At 33.7% G+C, this 20,917-nt stretch overlaps 1 pseudogene; it reads left to right on the plus strand.

Annotated features, from left to right (window-relative positions):
* Positions 1-3,109: 3,109 nt before the first annotated feature.
* On the plus strand, positions 3,110-9,799 carry LOC121391419 (annotated as a pseudogene).
* Positions 9,800-20,917: the final 11,118 nt, after the last annotated feature.

Below are 20,917 nucleotides of genomic sequence, written 5' to 3' on the forward strand. Positions count from 1 at the left end.
AATTATATAATTATTAAGATAGTAGCAAATATGTGGTAGTAACACTTCCCTGATATCATGTAATGATTACCATAGTAACAGAACATCACTCTTTAAATTTGACATTCTAGCTTCATGATATCATATATTGTTTTGGTCCAAAATGTTGGAACATTAATTAATTAAAATTATTAGCCTTAAAATGCTAAGCACATACCAAATAAAAACCTGGGTCTCTGTATTTTTTCATAATATTTTTAGCTGGGCCTCTAAACGGAGGAGGCCTGTCATGACAATTATTATCCTACCTAAATTTTGTCCACCGGATAATACTGCAGAATTATTTTATCCTAGGATAAAAATATGCGGCTGCACAATTTTGTCCTACCCGCACAAAATTTATCCTAGGATAATAAATTGCTTGCAATATTTTATCCTAGGATCTATAAAATATAAACTTGTTATATTTCATTCTAATACTAATAATATTTAAGATTAACATTAATTTTCATTTTACTGTAATAAACTTTTGAATTGACTATATACAGCATTATACAGAAATTTTATCACAGTTTGTCACATAACCAAATGGAAGATCTTTTTTTTTGATGACCTCTTCTGAGACTTGCACATAGGCATCAATATGGTACCATTCAGAACAAGTGCTGCATTGCATCATCTTTAAATCTTCGATCTCTGGCATCTGATATTTGCAATATACTGCTATCTGTACAATATTTGTGATTTTATGGACTTTTCGACCAACACGTCTTGTAGAAAACATGGAAAAAGTTCCTTTATTTAAGCAGCTGTGTAAGTGGTCTCTCATCTTTCGTTGCTCAAATGTATACTAGCTTGCATGGTCACTTGTCAACAATTTAGGAAGACCCATTCTCATAAAATCTGTGACAAATGTGGATATTGTTCTATAATTTTTACTTAATAATGATCTTACCTTGAATAAAGTTTTTAGCGACACCATGGGCACATTTGCTAGGCAAGGGATGGCCTCCACCCATTTTGTAAATAATCTGACACAGTGAGAATAAAATGATTCCCATTACTAGATGTTGAGATATTGGGCCGACAAAGTCAATTGCCACATGGGACCATGGAGAATGTACTGGTATAGGATAAGCTCATTGTTAGTAACAATTGGATTTTGTTCATCCTCTGACATTCATCACAGGTAGCAACCTACATGTGTTGATATAAGACAATACCAAATTTTTAAACAAACTTACCACTTCTTTGACATCATTCCATATACCTTTCCACATAAATCGTTCCCTGATCCGTCCTACTGTTTTCTTAAATCCTATATGTCCATGTTGGATCAATGTGACATGATTTCACAATCTTTAATTGCTCACTTCGAGACTGTATGTATTTAACTATCTACAATAGTTTCCAACAACCATTGAATTGAAACTTTATTTTACAAAAATTCTTTCCATACAATCCATACTTTCTTTTCCAGCTAAATCTCGACCAGTATGAATCTCTAAACAGTAAAGTGTGAATCTCTAAACAGTATATCATTTGCCAAAAAGACTTTGATCAGTTATTTTTGCCGCGGCAAGGACTCTTTGTTCAGTTTGGAGAGATAGCGACACATGCGGATACAAAAATGCAGGGTGGGATAAAAACAACCTAGCAATTTTTGGTCTTATACGTAGTAGCATAAGACCAAAAACTACGTAGGATAAAATACTGCGTAACAGGCCTTGTCGCTCACAAATTTTCCTGAAATTTCTGAGAAGTCTCCGTAAATCTCAACCACTGTCCCGTGTCATACACTTTGTATGGCTGTAGACCAGAAGAAGAGGTTTCTACTTCTGTATGGTTCACAAATGGCCAGGCTCAAGCTATAGCTGAAGATATATGTAAGAAAGCACAGAAGAGAGGCTTCATTCCAGAATTACATTGTATGAACCAGTCAGATAAAAATGTAAAGAAAAATTGATTCAGTGATCACAATACTTGAGATTATCATAATTATTTATTAATTTAGTTTAACTTGGAAAAGGAGTCTCTAGTTGTGATTTTTTGTATCCACTACTGGAGATGGTGATGCTCCAGACACTGTAAGCAGATTTTGGCGAAAACTCAAGCGAAAAAACACAACCTCCAGATCTTTTTAAAAAACTTAAAATATGGCCTGCTAGGTTTAAATGCTGTTTGAGTCTTAAAGCTGGTATTTTTGTGTTCTCTTTTCAGGTCTTCGGAGATTCTAATTATACAAATTTTGTAACATGGGAAAAGTATTGAACATGAGGCTACTTGAGTTAGGTGCTCAACCATTTTGTGAAACTGGCTATGCGGATGATGGAGTTGGGTATGATAGAAATTATAAATATTGTTTAGGTTTACTAATAACTGATTTATTTCATACAATTCTTTTGCACTCTATTTCTTTTCTTAGATTAGAATTAGGTGGGTTGAGCCATGGATAGAAAATCTATGGCCAGCTTTGGAGTCTGTCTTCAATCTCTCCTACCAAGACAAAACATCTCAACTAACACTCCTGTAGCAGTAGTGAATGATAGAGTATCTCCACAAACAATAGTGACTGATGAAGTATCTCCCACAGAGGACCTTCTATTGTAGCTACTAAAGTACCACTTACAGTTAAAAACACCAGAAATACCTGTACTCACTAGTAATATTAAAACAAATGGTACAAGTATACAACCAGTAACTACCACTGTTCATGATGAGGTTCAGATTGCTATTGTTAGTGATTTATCAGACACTGTTAATACACTATTGAATCTAGAGTATACTGACAGTAGTGATACTATTGTTGACTTCAGATATATTTGAAACTACTATGAGAGGATCCAGTGATGAAGCTTGGAAGAACCAGCATATTATAGTACCTTCTACTCAACCCTCATATTTGAATGTAGAATTAAAGGAGGTGTGTGTATTGTATGAAGTCTTTTTTTATTACTATAAATCCTAGGATATGACAATGTCTTATGACTTTTCATTCTGTGAGTCTGTACAAGGTTCCACTATGTTCCATCTTTGGTTACTATGGCAACCATAAGTGACAGACGAGTTTTAACCAGCCTTGATGCTCCAAAAAACAACTCTTGAATTAGAATTGAGTTGGCAGGTAACGATGGTAAACAACAGAGATGATATTGAAAGTGATAGTAAGTCATCAGTACTATCTTATGAACCAGGAGATGCTCTATGCTTTATTTGTCCTAATGACTCACTGGAAGTTGACTATCTTTTAAAAAGGTCTGCCATTACTAAGCAATGTCTTCTTTCTCATACTCTCTCTCTCTCTCTCTTTCCCTCCCTCCCAATATAATAGGTTAAATCTTCAGTCTCTATCATGGTTCTCAATGAATATTACTATTATTCCAAATAGCAAAAAAAGAAGTGAGTATGTACAGTGTTAATAAATTATAAATTATTAATTTATTAGATCCAATGATACCTAAACACATACCAACACACTGTACAGTACATCAATACTTCACTCATTGTGCTGATATCAGAGCTGTACCTAGCAAAGTAAATACTTTATAACTATATTATAACTAGTGTACTTTGAACTTTGTATTAATGTAGCATTGTTGTTAATGCTGTCAGAATTTTGTTCACAAGATGAGGAGAGGCAAAGATTACGATGGGGGGGGGGGGGGGGGGGGGGGGGGGGGGGGGGGGGGGGGGGGGGGGGGGGGGGGGGGGGGGGGGGGGGGGGGGGGGGGGGGGGGGGGGGGGGGGGGGGGGGGGGGGGGGGGGGGGGGGGGGGGGGGGGGGGGGGGGGGGGGGGGGGGGGGGGGGGGGGGGGGGGGGGGGGGGGGGGGGGGGGGGGGGGGGGGGGGGGGGGGGGGGGGGGGTGGGGGGGGGGCGGGGGGGGGGGGGGGGGGGGGGGGGGGGGGGGGCGGGGGGGGGGGGGGGGGGGGGGGGGGGGGGGCAACCCAAAGATTCTGTTTGTCGTCAAGGTGTATTGATCATAAATTTAATCATTAATGATCAGTAATTGAATCATCCTCATTCTCAGGTTCTCAGGACTATATGAGACTCATTCTGGAACCGCATATTGATACCTTAGATCTTTTGCATTGTTTTCCATCATGCCAACCTCCATTATCAAGACTAATAGGTATTTGGTAAACTTAACTATAATTTAAGAAGACATTGTTTCATACTGTTAGAATTATTTACCAAGACTACAGCCTCGACATTATTCTGTTGCTAGGTAACAAAAGTCAAAAAAATGCATTTTTCCCAAGATTTTTAACAATTTTGAATACTTTATTTTTATACCTATAGTTCTTCTCCTCTTACATGTCAAAATAAAATGAGAATTGCCTTCAACATAATAGAATTACCCAAAAGATCATGGAAACAAGATCTAAGGTAAATCATTATGTCTAAAAATTGCTATTCTTTGTGTAACTTATGGTGGGAATTATATCTTCATTTGTTTTACAAAAAAATCCTAAATAGAAGTTCTGTTATTATTTATAATTATACATATGTTATACGATTGAATGAACAATATTTCATGATTTTTGTTAATTTAGAAAAGGGTTTATGTACAAGCTGGCTAGATCGACTCTCTCATGATCACACATCTCGCATCCTATATACCCTCGTCTCAAAAACCTTTTCATCTACCTCCCAATCCAAGTACACCAATAATAATGATAGGACCAGGAACAGGAGTAGCTCCATTTATTGGGTTTCTACAACACAGGTACTAATACATATACTTTTATTTGTTATTGCACTTTATAACAGGGAAGCTCTTAAAAGCAAGTGGAGTAGAAAAAATTGGTGAAGCATGGTTGTTCTTTGGTTGCAGAGATCCTGATAAAAGACTATCTCTACAAGTATGTTCTTACTTTTAAAATTAATTTTCCATACTAAATAATACTAATATTGTCATTATATTCTAGATCTGAAATGAAGGATTTCTTGCATCAGGAAATTTAACACATCTCCATGTTTCATTCTCACGACTCTCAGAGGAGAGATATGTTCAGGAGGATCACGTGAAGTATGTCCAGGAGAACATGCGAAGACATTGGGAGCTCTTAGGACAGTGGGTTATGGAGGATGTTAGTGTGACATATGTGTGTGGGTAAGTATAAATTTTCTAGTTTTGTTTTTGTCAACACATACACTAAATCTGGAAATTGATTTAACAAGAGAGAAGCATTGCTACCATAAGTTACTATAGACTATTGTATTCCTTATATATGGATGCTCAGAATATGAGGAAAAAATATCTATGAAGCTATGCTTGATGTTATACATAAATATAATAGTTTCTAAAGGTGAGTTGAAATATTGTAAAGTTTGGCCATGCCTCTCTTAAAAAACAGGTCTTACCAATCAAACTAGTTCTTAGAGATATTGAAAAGCTTGCAAGAAGATTGTAGGTATATAGTTGATCTTTGGAGTTAATAATATTATTTTTAAATAATTATAATATATAATTTATTAATTGGAATCATATATTTTTCAGTGTTTCTTATATGAGAGAAACTATCAATGTGTTTTGTCATATAATAAAATATCATTAATACAGGATAATTAGTAGGTAATAATTCACGTATGAAAATTTTATTTAAAGAGCATTAGATGTTATCACTAGTGTCATGTGACGGATATATATATCACAAGGAAATGGTTCTCACTATCTTGTGACATACATGAGACTTATGTTATTAGTTGTTAAATTGTCAGTGTGTCAAAGGAATTAATTATGTCACCTTCTACAATGAGATAGGCACTACTTTTGTCTAAGAAACAATTTGAAATGTGAAACAAATTATAATAAAAATTTTTGCTGCGTCTACGGTCCCAGCAATAAAACACGTTACTTCAATGTAAAATTAATACTATAATACCCTAGATCCTAAATTTTGGAACCTAAATGGGATAATTTTGTAAGGGGCATGTGGCATTTTCTGCTGAATTTAGTACCTTGATCATGTGGAGCTTCTCAGTATTTAAAAAAACCATTATCAAAAATCCCATAGTGTCAAACAATATTTGCACTGGCTGATACACAGTTGATCAATTGGAACTGCATACTGTTACACTCCTAAACCGTTTTGTAATACACAGTTGTTAAACATAGTATGCTGCTAAAAACTAAAAATTGATTTAAACTGTCCAGGTAGTTACTTAGCTTGATCTGTTAAAATGTAGAGCCTGAGACTCAAAATTACCGGGTATTTGAAATAATATCACTAAATCAAATATTTATATCTGCTAACTCAGCAATAATACAGCTCCACTAGCTAGCAGCATTTGGGGGCGTGACACCAGAATTACTATAGGTGTAACTTACTCTTTCTTCTTCTTTACAGCGTTGGAAGGTAAGCAAATAAAGAAAAGGAGAAAAAGCAAATCAGAAATACAAGAATTTTCTTACATTAAACATAGCTTTGCAAACACATCTATAAATCTCTCTTTCTCTTCAGATGTCTGGTGGTGGGAAAAGCAGCACAAAAATAATAAAGGCACAGATGATAGTAATAAAAAATACCACCGCAAGGGAAGCGGTTACCTTCTTGATACGGTAGTAGGATGCAGTGATATGGTGCTTTTAGATCCACTGACAGTAGAGAACTATCGTCAAAAAATCTAAAAGACAGATCAATGCAGGGGAGATTTATGTGAGTTATTTAATACTATTGTAGACACAGCTATTAGTGACATCTGTATTCCATTTAAATTAGTAGAGGTACTTACCGTATATTCTATTTGTCCAGCTGATTGTCCCATAATGACAAATTAGCACTAATTTTTAATTCAACTATTACACTACTTTTCACTTCTTTATATATTGTTCCTTGATATAATATTCACACTATTACCACATAATTATAATGCATCTATATTTTAACTGTTCTTCTCCAGACCTACATTGGTAATGTTGTCATATCTATTAATCCTTATCGTCAATTGGACATCTATACACCTGACTATGTAGCAGAATATCGCAGCAGAAATATATTTGAGCTACCACCACACATGTAAGAAGGGAACACTTGCATGACCTGCATGACTTACATCTGCTATCTAGTATATATTGTGTATTGGAGAACACTTTTACTGAGAATTCTTTCTTTTAAGATATCTATATCTGATGATGCTTATCGCTCAATGAGAGACAGAAATAAAGATCAGTGCATTATTAATTTCTGAGAGAGTCTGGTGCAGGGAAACTGAGGCATCCAAACTGATTATGCAGTATGTGGCACAGGTTACTGGAAAAGGAGAGAGAGATAGCTCGCGTCAAAGAACAACTCTTGCAATCAAATCCAGTTCTTGAAGGTATGGACTTGTAATGATTGGTATTAAAATATTTTAATTTTTTTAGCTTTGGAAATGCAAAGAAAAACAAAAATGACATTCTTCACGTTTTGTAAGTTCAAAAGTTTCATAATAATAATCTTAGAGTCTGAAAGTTCAAAATTATATCAGTTTAATTGTCAGAATTTTTTCATACCTAACTGTGTGAATTATACACTTCATTTACAGGAAAGTATATGGATTATTGAATTTGATTTCAAAGGAGATCCTGTTGGTGGTATTATTTATACATGTAAGTTGTTAACTATAATTTTTATAATTATTTGTTTACATTTCTTTTCCAACTAACAACAGATCTGCTATAGAAGGTATGCAGTAAATGATTTCATAAACAATAGTATTGTGATTTCTCTTTATTTTGGTAGTCAAAGCGTGTTGTTCATCAAAGTCCAGGAGAAAGAAATTTTCACATATTTTTTCAGTTACTCTCTGGAACTGATACAGACCTTTTAGGTAGTAACAGAGAGAGAGAGAGAGAGAGAGAGAGAGAGAGAAGGGAGAGACTACTTTACACTTTAATTCATTAGAAATGCTTCATTTTGAAGAAAGATGCTACCGAGTATCATTACCTCACTGAAATGACAGATCACAAACTATAACCTAAATCATAATAAAGAATTTGAAACAACATTGGTATGTTACTACCAATCACTGCTACCTTTTTAAAATCCCATGCACATTACAGAAAAGCAATGGAAAATAGGATTGGATTCACGCAGAAGAGATTAGCTCCATGTTTGAACTCATAGCCGCTATTCTTAATATAGGAAACATAGAGTTTGAAGGCTATTTCTCTTCCTAATGGAATAAGTGCATGCAAACTAAAAAATGTGGAAGGTAAACTGAAATTAATTTGATCTCTAAAACTATCACATCTTAATATTTAAAGCTGCTAGTTATGCCTGTGATATGCTCGGCTGTTCAATAGAACTTCTTGAGCAATGTTTAAACAAAACGAAGTGTGGAGACTTCAAAAGAAGTTGTGTTAACACCACTTTCTGATTCAGAGGCAAAGTCTGTGTTTTGATATACAAATACTTTTTGTTATTGCAGGGTATGTATGCACGTGATGGTCTCAGTAAAGCAATCTATGAAAGATTGTTTACATGGCTAGTGAGTAGGATCAATGAGAGAATCAAGGTAAGCGTCATGAAGTCATGTGATAGTCATGTGATATGGTTCTGCTTTGTAGCCTCGATCAACAGGAAGAGAAAAGTTATTGGTGTATTAGATATATATGGATTTGAAGTATTTGAGGTGAGAGAGAGAGAAAGAAAGGGAGAGGATCTATTTTATTATGACTATATGTCTCTTGATTTCTGTACTTATAGTCAAACAGTTTTGAGCAATTTATGATCAACTACTGCAATGAGAAACTACAGCAACTGTTTGTGTGAACTTACTATCGGCTCTGAACAAAAAGAATATATCATTGAGGTATTAAGGAGAATTTTGACTTAGTTCCTTTGTGCTAACGGTAACATGTTTTCTTTAGGGAATTGAGTGGGAGACAGTTGATTTTTTTGACAATTCAGTTATTTGTGAAATTATTGAAGATGTATGTCAGCAACTAAAGTATATATCCATCCATCTCTCTGTTCATTCATCCATCCATCATCCAGCCAGCCATTCATCCATTAAGTTATTCATTCATCCGCAATCTATTCATTAATATCTTCATGTATCTATCCATCCACTCAGTCTGTTCATCTATCTATCCATCCATATTTCTTATAAAGAATCTATTACTTATCTATCAAAATATTGTAGATCATTTGAATATTAGAATAGTTGATAATAATTTTTTTTATATTAATTTGTTGCTTATAAATAATATTTTATTGATTATTGTCTGTACATTTTTGTAGCCTCAAGAAGGTATTATTGCTATACTGAATGAGGAGTGCCTTAGACCTGGAGCTGTAAGTATTTTTGTTGTTTATAAAATGAATTACCATTTTTATTTGTAGGCAAATGATAGTACATTTCTAGATAGATTGAATCAAAGATATGCTAATAATGCAAAATTTTGTATCAAGGGCCTCTCGTGAGCATCGTAGCGATAGTACAATGGGGTTGGATCAATTTAGATTGAAGCATTATGCAGGAATGGTCAGTAACCCTATTGATATGGCTCTCTCTTAGCATTACAATCACATGTAGGTGATTTCACCATTCTCTCTCTCTCTCTAGGTGACGTATGAAGTCACTGGTTTCATGGACAAGAACCGAGATCTTCTCTTCAAAGATCTATCTCAAGCTATGTTTGCCTGTGAGAGATCCATTGTGAAAACAATCTTTCCAAGGGGATCCGGAAGCAGTTCATCTTAGAGACCATCACGACTGGATTTAAATTCAAGTATTTACAACTACACAATGATTGATTGCATATATTTTATAGTCCTCTGTCTCAGAAATGATTAAAAATTTAATGTCTAAAAATCCAAATTATGTTCGATGATATCAAGGTAAAATATAAATGTCACATGATCCTTGTAAAAGATGCAATCCTTGTAGCCAAACTGATGTACAAAAGTCAAAACTATATGAAGATCCACCTTGTTCAAACACAGACTCGATATATGAAGTTAGTAGTGTATTAGCGATAGTTGTAAAGAGTTTTTACTCAACTTTGTTAAATCTATTCCAAATGGTACATTATTATTCATCTATTTTTTGTTAGTTTGTTAGAGAATATTAGAGTACGTCGTTCAGGGTATGCCTTTCATTTCGTCAATCTTATGACCAGGCATTGCGTACGATACAAAATGTTGTCATCTAAAACTTGGCCAACTTGGAAGAGAAGTCCAAGAGACGGAAAAAGACCATTTCCTTCAGGTAAGAAACATTTTTCATTTCATATCAATGATTATGTTATACCAATTAACATTGTACTGATCATAGTTGATTTTTTAGGAATGTGGTCGAAAAGTCTGATGAGTATTCTTATGGACGTACTAAGATTTTCATTCGAAATCCTCAAACTGTTTTGAATTAGAATCAAGAAGGAAAAAGAGAATGCATGATTTGGCCATCTTGATTTCTAAGAACTACCGAGGATGGATTGAAGAAAGAGAGTATGTTAGATCATTGCATAAAAAGCTCATTAACTTGTTGTTATTAGTTTCAGAAAATCCCGAAATAGTCAAATTATTATTGCCAAGCACTTCAGAGGCTCTAAGGTTTATAATAATAACTAGTAATAATTAGTATTAACTTAACACACTCTTCTAGTGTCGAAAACAATACTTAATAATACGAAATGCAACAATTGTCATTCAGAAATATTTTCGTGGTTGGCAGGTGATGGTATACAGCATAAACTTACTATAAATTAATGTGGTATTTCCCCTCATAGTTCGAGACACAATAGCTCAAGCTAAACTATTGTCGCTCAAACATATGCTTCATATGTTATTAGACGATATTTCTATGCTTGGAAATTACAGAAAATTATCAATGATAGAATATACAGCAAGAAAGTCACTACAGCTGCAATAATTATTCAAAAAATATTTCAAAGGATGGAAGGTATGATAACATAATTGTAATATTGCTGTCTCTATGTATTTATTACATTATCAATACTTGTTGTTGTATATGGTGCATTTTATATCATGCATTAATTTATAGCATATTCCTGCAGTACTAATGTCCTCCATTATTAGGTCAGGAAGCATTTACAAAGTTCAAAGAAAGAAGATGCAGCTCCCCTGTTATTACTATTTTATTAAAAGAGCTCTGGTAAATAACAAAATGTTGTATATTTTTTTGATGTATTTTTTTGCTATTATCTTTTATAGTATTATCGATTTCTAGTTACCTTCTTTACAATCTTCCCTCACGGTCTCCTCTGGACAAAAGTGGCCACGTTGTTCTCCCCATGTTCCGACAGACCTCAATACTGTTACGAAACATTTACCATAAATGGAGAGTAAGTCATTGAACATGTAGTACATGTAAAGGTCATAACTTTCACACAGTAGGGCACAGAGAGAACCATTAACTTTGTTATATAATAAACTTTATCTTATTGAATTTTATGATAATCATTTTCATTATTTTATGTTTAACAGTGTCAGTTAGTGAGAAATTATTATATGCAAATCCTAGGAAAGAAGGAGTTAGCTGAGAAGAGCAATGCTAGTACAATATTCAGAGGAAAAAAATCCATTGTATCCATCTTCGTAAGTTGTTCGTGGCCTCACTGTTATCTCACTAAAATCTTTGCTTTTTGTAGAGTTCAAGTTGCGTTTTATAGCTGACAGACTTCGTATCAGAACTGATGAACGATGGATAAAACTTGTAGGTGGTCAGAAATCAGAGTTGAGAATAATTTGGGCTGATCTTGTCCAAAAAATGAACGTACAGATTCTAAGGTATACAACGTAAAGAAGTACCTTTTCCAAACTGATTTCTTTTTAGCTCACTAACAGAGCGGTTGTTGTCACGGCAACATCATTATATATCCTGCGATACAAAACATTACCATTGACCATATATTTTGGTTTCTCTGAGTGATATAAGAATGTGTCTCTCAGCCCACATAATGATGGCTTCTTCATTATCCATATCAAACAGTAATTGTAGTAAATACCATAGAGTGCTGCTAACAATTTCCACTTCCTGGATATTACTGCTAATATAGGTCTTCATACAAAAAATGGCAACTGTACACTGTCAATATTGTCATATAGATAGTGGAATTGGATAAAATTGGAAGGAAATTGTTTCTACTCTCTCTCTCGTCCTCTCTCTCTCTCTCTCTTCTCTCTCTCTCTCTCTCTCTCTCTCTAGGCAAGAGGACGTGAAAAATCTCAGCCCAAAAGGATTGATATATATTCTTACAAAGCAAACATGGTCATTGACGGTAGGGTCACTAACTCAGTACAATTGTACAGGAAGTAAATCAAAGACAACTTCCAGTTACATTAGAACTGAGTAAGTTGTCACACCATTACACATTGTAACTGATGGCAGTGAGCCAAAGTAATATCAATTGATATATATATAATATCATTATCAAAACACAATTATATGATAATTATATAATTTATAACTGAATGTGGTTATCCTTTATGTTTGTTTGTTTTAGTATTAATGTTCAATTAAAACAAGGAGACTCATCTCTCGTTTGTTTCCAAGCTATTAAATGGATCAGCTACAACAGTCCCCATAATGCCGTCGAAAGGGGACACATTTATGATAACAGTAGATTAGACTATACAGGGACTTATTCTAATTCATAAAACTCACTCACAAATTAAGTGGTAATTATTTAAAATAACATGACGTGTCAACTTGTTGTATCAATATTAATTAATACACAATGCTTATGTTTTTAGTTATGTTCATACATATTGATATATTGTTTAACAAAATTATTTATAATAAAATAAGTCGTGACAACAATAGCATTCCACATCTACTCCTTGCTAATTTTGTGTTTTAAAATTGAGTTTCATATAATTTTAAAATTCAAATTTCAATCATTAGCATAATTTAAAAATATATTATTTTATAAGTCTGTTCTATGAACACGCACATCAAATAATATAATAGTGATCCACACACCACAGCACAAAATTTTGAAAAGTATACTATTAACTATAAATAAGTGTGAAAAATTTCAATATGTCAGTAATATACTAAGTATCTTCTGATCCAAATATACGTGAGAATAATCCACTTCTTCTATTAGGAGATTGACTCCGTGAACTAGTTATCTGTTGTGTATAGAAAACCTTACAATAACAAAAGTACAGATTACCTGTGTCGAGATTTTTGTCTTAACTCAGATTGAAGTTTTTGTACTACAAAGAAACAACACTTATTTATCAATAGTCTGCTTTTAAAATTGCTTGTCTAACTGGGTTTTTTATCAAACGTACATTTGGTTGTTGAAGTTCTAAAACTATCTCTTCCATTTCGGTTTTTTGTGTCTGCCATTCTCTCTACCCAGATCATCCATTCTTTTCTGTAGACGATCTATCTGACTCTCTTTAACAGATACTAACTCTTCATAATAGTTCTACAAACAAGAATATAGCATTTAGAAGATAGAAATTTATCACTCTTCACTACAACCCATAACTGGTAAAGGAGTTCAAGTACCTTTTGTTCTCTTTCAATTTTTAAAAGTTCTCTTAATTGCGTTGACGATTCTTCACTGTCTCCAGGGATGGTGAGACATTGTTATGTGAAGCCAATCTTTGTTCCTCCCCACTATATCATCTATTCTACTGATATTACTGTGGTGTGAAAAACAGATACCATATAGTATTTCCTCTTAATAGGAAATTTGAGAAAGGAACTTCTTAATAGGTAAAGTTGATAAGACATTATCTACGTGCTGTGGGACCTGAGATAAACAACTCTAGGAGTCACATGATGAAACCATGAACATTCCCTAGTAAACATCCTTCACTATTCCTCTTTATTGAGCCAGAGAGGAAATGATTTGAAAAGTAACTATATCTGAGATATATAGATATATATATATATATATATATATATATATACAATTCATGCAAATAAAGATTGCATCATAGCAACAGTTTTAGTATGTACTGATCTACTGAACTCAGTATACAAGATTAGTCTTGTCTCAAAACCTTTTCATCCAAATGTCAGTAGTCTAGGAATGAGACTATATATATATATATATATATTATACTTAATGCATTCTGAAAACTTGAGCCTCTTTGAAAGCTGACAGCTGTTAGCAATGGTCAAACGTTACATCCAGCATATAACTTCCTGCTTCAAAGGAAGTATTGATTTTTTAGTTACGTTTAAAAAGAATGTACAAAATGACATATGCCAATACAGTACAAATTTCAACACCTACTCAAGCTGACCCCAATCCTTGTAATGTCTACCCAAGGCTCTAACGATGAAACTATGAGCAATCCACAGTAAACTTCCTTCCATTTCCTCTTTTGTTTGGGACGACGAATATAATGATGCATTACAATAATTAGCTATAACTCAACAAATACCAAAGAAATGAAAAGTTTGTATACTAGAAAATCTATGATAGCAAAGATCATTGTATAATCAATTGGGGATACTGTTAATATCTTATGCTGTTTGCTTTGTCATACATTACTCATTACAATGATATTTTGACAGTTTGAGGGATTACATAAATTAAGTTTATACAATAACATCTATATTAGCATGTGAAATGAGTTCATTGTAATATTATATATAAACATTAGTACATTGTACAATTGTTATCATTGAGCAATTATATTACACAATGTGAAGTGCAAAAAGGACATGTTTTCCTATTGAAGCCAACTTTACCCACAATGAAGTAATAAACTGCACCGTTGACAAAACTACTTACAGTGCCAAAAATAATTATCAATAGTTAATTAACCAGTAAAAACAACAAGGAAACCCATAACTAGTGAGTAAATATCAATAATATGATCAATTGTCTAAAATCATGAAGTCATTGCTTAATAATGTGTGACGTGATACTGACATCATTTCAAAAATGCAGTTTATTGTATTGTGCAATTCAATTAACATACTAAAAAAGGACAGTGTAATTTGGGGATAACATGTACTATAAATACTATAGGTAGGAGTGTAGGTCATGGACATATAATATTAGCATATTGCATATGGTATGTGTATATGATTATTATTATTACCTTTGATTAAATGATAAATATGGACTATAATCTATTTCTAAATGCTCACCAAAGTCAAAATTTTGATCTCTTAGACAGAGACTGGAGAGAGAGAGAAAGAGAGTATGTGTGTGTGCAATCTTGTAACAATTATACTCACTTGAAATCAATGGCATCCAAACACTTTAAAATCCAGCAACCTTCAGCTATTCTTGTGATGTCATAAAAGCACCTTGCATGTACATTAACCTACCAATTTTGAATGTCTACTTATTATTATTATTATTATTATTATATTATTATCTAATAGAGTGTATGTTATTACAACTCACTTTAAATCACTCTGTCTGTTTACTAGTAGATTCATGAATGCTGACAATCTTTTTGTACCAAGCAAAGTCTAACCACGGCCCTACACTATATATAAAAAATAAAATATAAATGTACAATTAAATGATATTAAGATTATACAAAACAATACACAAACATTATATTGACCTTTCCTAGATCAGTTAAGACATTTTCCATGTCATCAATTGATCCAATTGAGAGAGGTGATGAGTATGGTGTATAATATGCCAATAATGGAGAGAATCGTTGGAACTGAAAATAGACCATCGTGCTGTTAAGTAAACACAAACAATCAACACCCAACAACAATAACTTGTGTATTGATACATTTAAATAAATGTATGATTACATGTATTTAAATGTATTATGTAAAAGTATTCATTACAACATTATAAATAATTACACTATTATGTAATACATGACAAACAATTAATTATACAGATACAAACCTTATTTTGCAACTATCATTATATTAGTTCATCAATCTGGTATTCAACTAACATTAGACAGGTTTTCTTAGGGGATTTTCTATAGTTCCTTAATTGTGTTTCCACTTCCAAATGATTGCATTTCCTCTTTAATTATTATACTAGGGCAATTGTTTATCTTATGTCCATGTACCTTGAATTCGATGAAGAAACATGTGTTCTAACACAACACAGAGATTGTTCAAGTGAGGACAATCATCAGTCGTAAACTTCAAATGGAGACTTGTCCACTATGCTTTTAAACACACATTCTATCAATGGAAGAATGATTAAAATCTCTCTACACCACACGCACACAGAGGAGAGAGAGAAACACAGACAGACAGACAGGACAGACAGAGACACCACACATCAGGGATGTTGTCAATTACATTATCATGTAATGATTACAATCACATTACTTCATGATTATCCCATTTTTCATTATCAAAGTAATTACTCAATTACTGGCAATAAAGCAACTTATATTACTTGTTAGAAAGGTCACTATCTCAATGATAATAGAAAGGTACATGTTACTTTCTCATTTTACCTGTTACTTGTGAAACATCACAATTTAATAAGCTTAACAACTACCTATAAATAAAGGCTAGTAATATTCAGTTTTTCGTTTATTATAAGCTTAAGTAATTGAAGTAACTACAGTATTTAATTACTTCATTTGGGCATCATTTTTCTTACTGTCTAGGCTACAATCTATCCCATGTTAGCTTGTTAGATGTGTATGTGCATGTCAGAGATGTTGGAATGGTAAAATATATCTTTTAAAAATGTAACAGAATTGTATTATTTGCAAATAAATCAGCATTTCCTTGAATAGTCCCAATTACTTAATATAATTAGTTTTCGTTTCAAAAATGCAGTAGAACTGATTTTAAGTTACCATTTCCTTGTCAATGTAAATGTTCATATTAAACATACTCTGGAGTGAAAGATGTTAGGGTCAGACTTATTGCCCCACCCACTTTTAATACAGAACTCACTTGCAAACTTGACTCAGATTTTTCCTCTGTATCTGTAGCTGACTTTCCATAACATGTACATCTAATCTATTGGTTGCTCTTAATCGAACAGTACTGTCTTGGGTAATGTTAGTCTCACCGAGAGATAAGATCTCTCCATTGGTATTGTTTTCCGCACGAGTTAATTGTTATACGGATGTAAACGGGATTAATTAATAGGTTTTGATGAATAAATATTTTGTTATGAGAGTTCAAGAATATAATTTCAAAATTAGAATTATATAAAAAATATTAAAAATAAATGTAGAATATAGATAAAAATTTAATAATTAGTGATATAATGGTCAATTTAGTTTAATAATACTTAGTCATGAGTTTAATTTGAAGATTGTGTATTTCTCATGTAGTATGGAGTGATTAATCCCAACAACAGACTTATATTCAGAATTGTTATTTGCTGTCAGATGAAAACCAATGTTGTCTTTTCGTACTGAAATCCATTGAAGGATTGATTCATTGGCATCATTAACATCACTACTGTAACAACCAATACTAAAATTTTCCCTCTTCATGTAGGTAGTCATTTTTTGTTTCTATGTCAAACACTGTAGCTAAGTCACGATCCTACAAAATTCATTGATAGTGAATTATTATGTAATCAAAATAATGTCTCACTGTAGTAATATTTAAATCTCCAGTACAATCTTCAGCAAAATAATAGATCTTCCCACCATTGTATTCATGATATATTTTGACTTTGAATGACATTACTCCTTCAAAGAGTTCAGCATAAAGGGGGGCTGCAGTCATGAAGAGAATGAACATTTAAATTATTATAAGTAAAGATATAGCTAGAACTATATATATATATATACATATAGTCATAGCAATGTCTAGCAATGTCTATATATATAGAAGACTTACTTCACATGCAAAGAACATACATACAATTCAAAAGTACAATAATAGTGGTATTGAATTATTGCAATGCAAATGTCCTATACTCACTGCAAGTCCCTTTAATTTTCTTTGAAACAGTGCAGGACCAGTGTTATTGAATATGTGAGAGTTGTCTGTGTTAAGTTCATCCACTATTGTTATCTTGATATTTAAATCAGGCATCACAATTAAAGTGGGCAACAGTAGAATAAAAGGGATGACTGCTAAAGCTGGCATTGTATTTGCACTAATAGAATGAGAAGAATCAACAGCTGTATATATCTAAGAAATTGTTTTCGTACTAAATTATTGTCAGAACTTGCAACCAGGCTTCATTTTATATCAAAAATGTGAAGATCCAAAATGTTATTTGTAAATATTTTCTTATGATTTAACATACACAATGACTATATCTGGTAATATAAATATTAGAAATATTAGAGTAACAAAGAAAATTAAATAGATATTAGAGGGGCAAGCCTGAGTGCTGATTACGTATTTTGTGACCCCTCTCCCGGGGGGACATAGAGCGCTTACATCGACGTCACAAATATGACGTCACGTTACTTCCAGTATGGCAAAAGATTCAGCTGCCCACGTTATTCTATTCAGCTAGACAGTTACACTGTCACGCAAAAAATTGGACTGGGAAAAAAACTGGACCTGGGGGTCCAATTATGGCAGAAAAAAGTGGACCGTTCAGTTTTGGCCAACCAAAACTGGACTGGGTCCATTTTAGGTCAGCCAAAGTAGACCCGGTTCAGTTTGGCCGACCAAAACTGGACTGGGTGCATTTTAGGTTAGCCAAAAGTGCATGGACTGGTTTCGATTTTGGTTAGCCAAAAAAACAGTTTGTACAATAAAGTAAATTCGATGAATTTGTACATTTTACAATTATGAAAATAAATTTCTAATATTATTACACCTAAAACAGTACCAGGCCAAGGTTTTTGAGTTTAAATATTTTTCATCCACTTTCACACAGACATTTGAGTTATACCACTCCTTACAAGCTGAACATTGAATCCATTGAGAATTGTGAATTCAGGGATTCTGCAAATGCAATAAATATCTACTTCGTCAGTCGACTTGACTTTTCTAGTAACACGTCTGAGCCTTAATATGGGAAACATGGACATCGAACGAGATTCCAAGCACTGAATGAGGTGAGATCTCATTTCTCTTTGTTGAAACATGAATTCTCCAGGTTGTCTCCCAAAGATCAATGCAGTTGCAAAAGCAATGGAAAAGAGCCCACAATCTGAAAAGCCAGACTGCATTTGAACACCTTTGAATGAAAAACTGTTATGGTTGGTTTGTCAGAATAAAGTATATTTGAGATTTGCATCTTTGTTGATGTAGATGTAGATGTATAAAGGCTGTCAAAAGCATGCACTTCAGGATGTTTTAATCCAACTGTCGAAACTGTCAGCCAATAACTTCAACCATCATGAAAAATTTGGATAAACTCCCCAGGCTCAACATTAAAGCTCATTGTCAGACCAAGATTAACATTTTGAAGTCCATACATGGCAGGATAACTTTTTTCAGTAATTTCTGTGCAGCGTTGAAAATATTGTCATTCAACCACTCTGTAGAAGAGAGTAGAATCTTCTTGTCTGTAAGATCAAGGCCAAGCTCTGAATCCATTTCTTGGGTGACTTACTTCTAGGTTTATACATATCAGCATTATAACATCAGCTTTAGGATCCATAATATTCACTTTACATTTCTCTCTTCTTTCTTGCCTGTGTAGTTTCACTACATTCTTAACCAAGCAATGACATTCCTTCATCTTACTGTTAGATGTAACTACCCTGGGTTGAAATTGAGAAGATGGTTGTGTCTTATCATCAGACGTAGCTATAGACATTATTGGCTTAGGTTGTGGCTGAGAAGATGGTTGGGTTGTATCACTAGACATTGAGGGTTTAAATTGTGGCTGAGAAGATGGTTCTGTTGTATCATTAAGTGTAACTGGTCTGGGTTTCGCTGCTTTTAAGGGTGTGGAGGTATCGTGTCTTATTGGTGACATGACCATATCACCATTAGGGAAAAAATCAGGGAAAAATCCTCCACAAATTATTAGAGTACTACTTAGGAAACTTGCTGAGATATCATTGAATGCTTCATCCTACAAGAGCACAACAAGTTATCACATTTGTTTTTTATCCAACAACCAATAACAGGACTTACGTGCTTATCAAAAGAGCTAGTCTGACTTTGACTTTTATTGTGAGAGGTTAGTTGTGCTATTGGAGGAGGCAGAGGAGGAATAGAGTCGTCAAGAAGTCGATCAGTACACTACAAAATATTTCATAAATCATAATATATAACAATATACAATATTCACCAAGCTTACATATTCATCAGGCTGGTCTATGTATGGTTTTAGTTGAGCACCATTAACTCTTGGAATTATTTCACCTGGGTCATCAACTCCTTGAAGGGAATAAATTCCTTTACCATAATGTTTGGTAATGACATATGGACCAATGTAGTGTTCATCCATCTTTCCTCCTGCTCTTTTTTTCCTTCTCATATCCCTCATCAATACTTTTCCTTCCACTGCAAAGGCATTGGGACAAGCATGCTTTCTATCAAAAATTTCTTTTTGCTTCTCTTGTGCTTTTTTGATATTGTTTTCAGCTACTTGAAGCCTACGGTTAGTGATGCTTGAACAGCTTGAATGTCATCTTTTTCCTTAGATAGGTGGTCTAAATGCTCTTTTGGACTTTTGTTGTCAATTTTTATGTCAATTGGAAGGAAGGCTTTGCGACGAACCATGACATGTTTCAAATGGAGTAAAGGCAGTGGAATCATGAATCGAAGTATTATAGGCATATATGCATGTGTCAAGAAAGTCATCCCACACATCCTTTTTGTCCAGGACAAATTTAACTAGCATACCTTGAAGGGTCTGATTAAAACCTTTCATCAAGTCCATTTGCCTGTAAAAGATCAAAAAAGATTGACCAAAACTACAGGCTTTCTAAATACCTGAGGGTGGTAAGGAGTTGTGAAAATACGCTTAATTCCCAATTGTTTAGACAACTCATCATCCAAATTATTCTTAAATTCTTTACCATTGTCAGTTGTGATTATTCTTGGGATTCCCATCCTCATAAAGATCTAACAGAGTAAAAAATTGAATGCATCAAGTATGTAAGATCCATTCATTAATTTATATTGG

This window comes from Gigantopelta aegis, unplaced genomic scaffold (assembly GCF_016097555.1).
Source record: "Gigantopelta aegis isolate Gae_Host unplaced genomic scaffold, Gae_host_genome ctg2370_pilon_pilon:::debris, whole genome shotgun sequence".
In the NCBI taxonomy this organism is placed as follows: Eukaryota; Metazoa; Mollusca; class Gastropoda; order Neomphalida; family Peltospiridae; genus Gigantopelta; species Gigantopelta aegis.